Source organism: Anolis sagrei, chromosome Y, assembly GCF_037176765.1.
Source record: "Anolis sagrei isolate rAnoSag1 chromosome Y, rAnoSag1.mat, whole genome shotgun sequence".
Classification (NCBI taxonomy): Eukaryota; Metazoa; Chordata; class Lepidosauria; order Squamata; family Dactyloidae; genus Anolis; species Anolis sagrei.
Genome location: NC_090035.1, coordinates 78,947,588 through 78,953,589, shown reverse-complemented (window position 1 = coordinate 78,953,589; position 6,002 = coordinate 78,947,588). Strand labels below are relative to the sequence as shown.

The window sequence follows — 6,002 nt, the reverse complement described above, 5'->3', positions numbered from 1 at the left end:
CATGGCTCAATGCTTTGGAATCCTGGGAGTTGTCGTTTGACAAGGTATTTGGGCTTCTCTGCCAAAGACTCCAACTGCAACTCCTAGGTTTCCATAGCATTGCTGAAACTGCCTTCATTTCACAGTGTAAATGCACCCCTTCCTTCCAAGCCTTGCCCCCCAAATTCCCACCATGAGTACTCAATCCTTTGGTCTTCTATTTGCCCCCCTTCCTATCCAAAAGCGATACAGGGAGGCCCCGCTTTGGCCCCCCGAAAGGCGCGCCCCCCTCCACCTCTCCAAAAGGGGACCCACCTCTCCTCCACAACATTGAGCCATGGCGGTGCTGAAACTGCCTTCATTTCACAGTGTAAATGCACCCCCTTCCTTTCAAGCCTTGGCCCCCAAATTCCCACTACGACTACTTCATCCTTTGGTCTTTTATTTGCCCCCCTTCCTATCCAAAACCGACTTGGGGAGGCCCCGCTTTGGCCCCCCGAAAGACGCGCCCCCCTCCACCTCTCCAAAAGGGGACCCACCTCTCCTCCACAACATTGAGCCATGGCGGTGCTGAAACTGCCTTCATTTCACAGTGTAAATGCACCCCCTTCCTTTCAAGCCCTGGCCCCCAAATTCCCACCGTGAGTACTCAATCCTTTGGTCTTCTATTTGCCCCCCTTCCTATCCAAAACCGACTTGGGGAGGCCCCGCTTTGGCCCCCCGAAAGACGCGCCCCCCTCCACCTCTCCAAAAGGGGACCCACCTCTCCAAATGCGCCCAGGGCGCACGGCGCGCAAGGATGGATGGATGGATGGAAGGAAGGGGCCGCCTTTCCAAGGCCGGTGGCCGGCTCGGGATGGGTCCAGCCGGGGAAGAAGGAAGGCTAGGAAGGAGGAGAAGGGGAGGGCAAGGCCAGAGGCCACTTCCTGGGTGGTGGCCACGAACAGACGCGAGAGGAGAGCCAACCGAAAGGCAGCGAGAGGGAACCTCCTCCGTGCGCCTTGCCTTGCTTGCCGCAGCGCCTCCACCTGCAGAACAGGGACAGGCAGGCAGGCAGACCAGGGTGAGTTCACTAGCTGAACCCGACACGGGTTGCTGTGGCCAACCTCCCCTCCCTCTTTCCCTCCTTCCTTCTTTCCCTCCTTCCTTCGCTCTCTCCTTCCTTCCTTCCTCCTTCCTTCCTTCCCTTTTTTTCTTTACTTCTCTACGTCTTTCTTTCTTTCCCCCTTTTCATCCTTCTTTTTCTCCTTTCTTCCTTCTCTACCTCTTTCCTTCCTTGCTTCGCTTTTTGCTTCTATTCATACTTCTGTCTTTCCTTATTTCCTTCCCTCCCTCTTTCTCTCCTTTCTTCCTTCTCTACCTCTTTCCTTCCTTCCTTCGCTTTTTGCTTCTATCCATACTTCTGTCTTTCCTTCTTTTCTTCCCTCCCTGTTTCTCTCCTTTCTTCCTTCTCTACCTCTTTCCTTCCTTCCCTTTTTTCTTTCCTTCTCTACCTCTTTCTTTCCTTTCACCTTTTCTTTTCATCCCTCTTTTTCTCCTTTCTTCCTTCTCAACCTCTTTCCTTCCTTCCTTCACTCTTTGCTTCCATGCTTCCTTCTCTCTTTCCTTCTTTCTTTTCCTCCCTCTTTCTCTTCTTTCTTTCTTTCTTTTCTTCTCTCCTTCTTTCTCTCCTTTCTTCCTTCTCTACCTCTTTCCTTCCTTTCCGTTTTTCTTACCTTCCCTTCCTTCCTTCTCTACCTCTTTCTTTCTTTCCCCTTTTTTCTTTCCATCCCTCTTTCTCTCCTTTCTTCCTTCTCTACCTTTCCTTCCTTACCTTCTCTTCCTTCCTTCCCTACCTCTTTCCTTCCTTCCCTTTTTTTCTTTCCTTCTCTGCCTCTTTCTTCCTTTCCCCCTTTTTCTTTTCATCCTTCTTTTTCTCCTTTCTTCCTTCTCCCTCTTTCTCTACTTTCTTCCTTCTCTACCTCTTTCCTTCCTTTCCTTTTTTCTTCCCTTTCTCTCATTTCTTCCTTCGCTACCTCTTTCCTTCCTTTGCTTTTTGCTTCTATCTATACTTCTGTCTTTCCTTTCCTTCCTCTTTCTCTCCTTTCTTCCTTTTCTACTTCTTTCCTTCCTTTCCTTTCTTCTTTCCTTCTCCCCTTCCTTCCTTTTCCACCTCTTTCTTTCCTTCCCCCTTTTCTTTTATCCCTCTTTCTCTCCTTTCTTCCTTCTCTACCTCTTTCCTTCCTTTCCTTTTTTCTTACCTTCCCTTCCTTCCTTCTCTACCTCTTTCTTTCCTTCCCTTTTTCTTTTCACCCCCCTTTTTCACCTTTCTTCCTTCTCTACCACTTCCTTTCCTTTTTTCTTCTCTTTTTTCCTTTTCCACCTTTCTTTCCTTCCCCCCTTTTTTCTTTTCATCCTTCTTTCTCTCCTTTCTTCCTTCTCTACCTCTTTCCTTCCTTACCTTTTTCTTACCTTCTCTTCCTTCCCTCTCTACCTCTCTCCTTCCTTCCTTCCTTCCTTCCTTCCTTCCTTCACTCTTTGCTTCCATGCTTCCTTCTATCCCTTTTTCTTCTTTCTTCCTTCTCAACCTCTTTCCTTCCTTCCTTCACTCTTTGCTTCCATGCTCCCTTCTTTCTTTCCTTCTTTCTTTTCCTCCCTCTTTCCTTCCTTCCTTCCTTCCTTCCTTTCTCTCTCTCTCTCCTTTCCTCCCTCTTCCTTCCCTTTTTTCCTGTATTGTCATTTAGCTTTTCGTCATTTAGCTTTCTGGGGCTTTTAAGTCCTTTCCACTTTTGGGGGAGGGGGTTATGTGTGGTGGTCACTCATTGGTCTGTTAGGCGTATAGTGTCCAAATTTAGTGTCAATTTGTCCAGTGGTTTTTGAGTTATATTAATCCCACAAACAAACTTTACGTTTTTATTTATATAGATTGACTATGTTTTTATTTACACAGGCCTACACACCTGGGTCAAAGAGATAAAGTGCAATACTTACATTGACTCATGGATATAATATTTATTTTTATTTATTTCATATACTTGTACCCCGTCCTTCTCACCCCCGAGGGGGGACTCAGGGCAGCCTCGCAGCAAACACCATTCGGTGCCAACATAATAAGAACAATCAACAAATTCATTAAAACAAAACATTAAAATAAATAGTTGTTAAAACACACCAATTAAAATCTGGGTCCGGGTCAATTCATTGCTCAGGTCTTCTTCAATGGTCAAATGCATGGTCCCACAGCCAAGTCTTGAGTTTCCGGTGACCAGTCTGATGTCTTTGGGGAGGGAATTCCACAGGCGGGTGGCCACTGTTGAGAAGGCCCTGTCTCTCGTTTCCACCAATTGCATTTGTGACGGCGGTGGGATCGAGAGCAGGGCCTCTCCTGAAGATCTTAAACTTCATGATGGTTCATAACAGGAGGTACATTCAGACAGGTAATCTTGGCCAGAACCGTTTAGGGCTTTAAAGGTTAAAACTTTGAATATAAGGACCCAGGTTTTGTTTACTACATAGGTCTTGACATGTCTTTTATTTACATAGGTCTCATGGGCAAACTTGGGCTTTGCCTTTGCCTTGCGTATTCGTGCCAAGTTTGGTCCAGATCCGTCATGGTTTGAGTCCACGGTGCTCTCTGGATGTAGGTGAACTACAGCTCCCAAACTCAAGGTCAATGCCCACCAAACCCTTCCAGGCAAGACAAGGGAGTTCTGTGTAGCAAGTTTGACCCAATTCTATCATTAGTGGAATTTGGAACGCCCTTTGATTGTAGGTGAACTATAAATCCCAGCAACTACAACTCCCAAATGACAAAATCAATCCCCGCAACCCCATCAGTATTCAAATTTGGGCATATTGGGTATGCCCAAATATATACATCAAATTTGGGCATATTGGGTATGCCCAAATATATACAAATAAATACATCCTATATATCAGATATGTACATTATGATTCATAACATTAGCAAAATTACAGGTATGACATCACAACAAAAATAATGTTGTGGTTGGGGGCCACCACAACAAGAGGAACTGTATTAAGGGAGTCGAGGCATTAGGAAGGTTGAGAACCACTGTCCTAAAGCATATTCTTCTCTCTTTGCTTCAAACCCACCAGGAGAGAAAAGTCAGAGTGAAAGGGTCTTTGAGTGAAATTAACAATAACTAAGCAAGGGGCTTTGAGTGAAATTCGCAATAGCTAAAGCCTTTAGTAAAGAAACATAAGAAATGTACCCTGTAGCAAAGGAGCAGCACGGAAGAAAGTGTTTTAAAAACAAGACGTGACATGTAGAAGTCATACAAAGTTCGAGCTTACATAGGAAGTTGGTTTGTGGTTAAGCACGAAGTCTGCAGGTGCAAGAAGGTACTTTCCATCAAAAGGTCAAGGGAGGGGGGCTGGAAAGAGTGTTGGGGTTCAGCCTCCGTGTGAACCTGAACCTGATTCTATGATTGTATTTCCTGATGCTACTGAACATGTATTTTTCCCTAATGGTTTGGAAACTGTTGATTCTGAGGGCAGTGGCTGGGAAAGTGAAACTAAACATCCTGATGAGGATGTTTCAGGGTCAAGCGGTGATAACTCTCCAGAGGAGTTAACACCTGCCTTTTTTAATGAGGATAGAAGAAGGCAGATTTGGGAAAACAGGAGTGAATCACAGAGTCTGCGAAGGTCAAGTAGATTAAAGCAGAAGGAGGCTTCCAAGCCTGGAGGCGTGTCCCGAAACAGTTTCTTTAAAGTGTCTCCCCCCCGGGCTGTCTTGTCAGATCAAGCATCGTTTAGACTGAGGCATTACCTTGGCTGAGTTCCCGTTTCCCATGGCCTGCATTCCCAGAGATTTCTAGTTCCAAGTATGGTTAGTGAGATACTAACAGGTTCCAGGTTTTCTAGTGTTGCTTTTGGAATTTTGATCTAGTTCGGAGATATTCCTGACTGCTGAGTTTTACTGTGGCTTTTTGACTTTGCATTTTCCTCTATTTCGTAACCATTTTTTCATCAATAAAAAAGGATTGTTTTTTCCCACAGTCAAGTGTGGTGGATTTAATCTTATGGTCTTGTTTCCTGATCTGGGTTGCAACAGAAAGTACTTTCCATGACCAAAAAACCCTTGTATTACTTGAGTATAAAGGTTTGCAAAAAGCCGAGGAGGGGGCGGCAGTCTGTGGAAGCCCTTGCAGAAGTGCTGTCTGTTCACCACATGCTGATCAGCTTGAATAAACGGCGTCTTACCTGAACCTATTGGACTCTGTGGATTTCTTCACCCTAAACCCGTGATCCCTTACAAAAGAATGGGACCAGATACTCAAGACAGAAAAGGAACTGAAGCCTTTATTGTCAGGAGCACAACACATTATTATTATGTACAGAAAGGGAAACACAAAGGGAGAAGATAAAACATAAATCTCTCTCTCTCTCTCAGACACACAAGCGCCTTCAATGGCACAGTCCTTTGGCCCAAAAAGGTTGCCCAGAATGGGGTCTACCTTGTGCCAGGGGGCAAGAAGTTGCCCTGCAGTCTCTCCTCTTTTCCCTGGGCGAGGAATACAGCCTTGCTCCCCATGAAGGTCAAGAGCCTCAGCCCAGAGTCAGACATGACTGGACTTAATGTCAGGGGTCTACCTTTACTTTTTAAAGCCTTTAGTAAAGAAACATAAGAAATGTACCCCCTCCCCGTAGAAAAGGAGCAGCACGGAGGAAAATGTTTTAAAAACAAGAAGTGACATGTAGAGGTCATACAAAGTTTGAGCTTACATAGGAAGTTGGTTTGTGGTTAAGCGCAAAGTCTGCAGGTGCAAGAAGGTACTTTCCATCAAAAGGTCAAGGGAGGGGGGCTGGAAAGAGAGTACTTTCCATGACCAAAAAACCCTTGTATTACTCGAGTATAAAGGTTTGCAAAAAGCCAAGGAGGGGGCGGCAGTCTGTGGAAGCCCTTGCAGAAGGGCTGTCTGTTCACCTCATGCTGATCAGCTTGAATAAGCGGTGTCTTACCAGAACCTATTGGACTCTGTGGATTTCTTCACCTTAAACCTGTGATCCCTTACAAA

The 6,002-nt window shown here is 45.6% G+C and overlaps 1 protein-coding gene across 1 annotated transcript in view; it reads right to left on the bottom strand.

The window, feature by feature from the left end:
* Positions 1–937, bottom strand: part of LOC132781086 (suppressor of cytokine signaling 5-like) — a 16,393-nt gene extending 15,456 nt beyond the window's left edge. The window contains exon 1 of the mRNA XM_067461500.1: positions 743–937. The gene's annotated coding sequence lies outside the window, so the exon portion shown is untranslated. The remainder of the gene's footprint in view (positions 1–742) is intronic.
* Between the last annotated feature and the right edge of the window lie 5,065 nt (positions 938–6,002).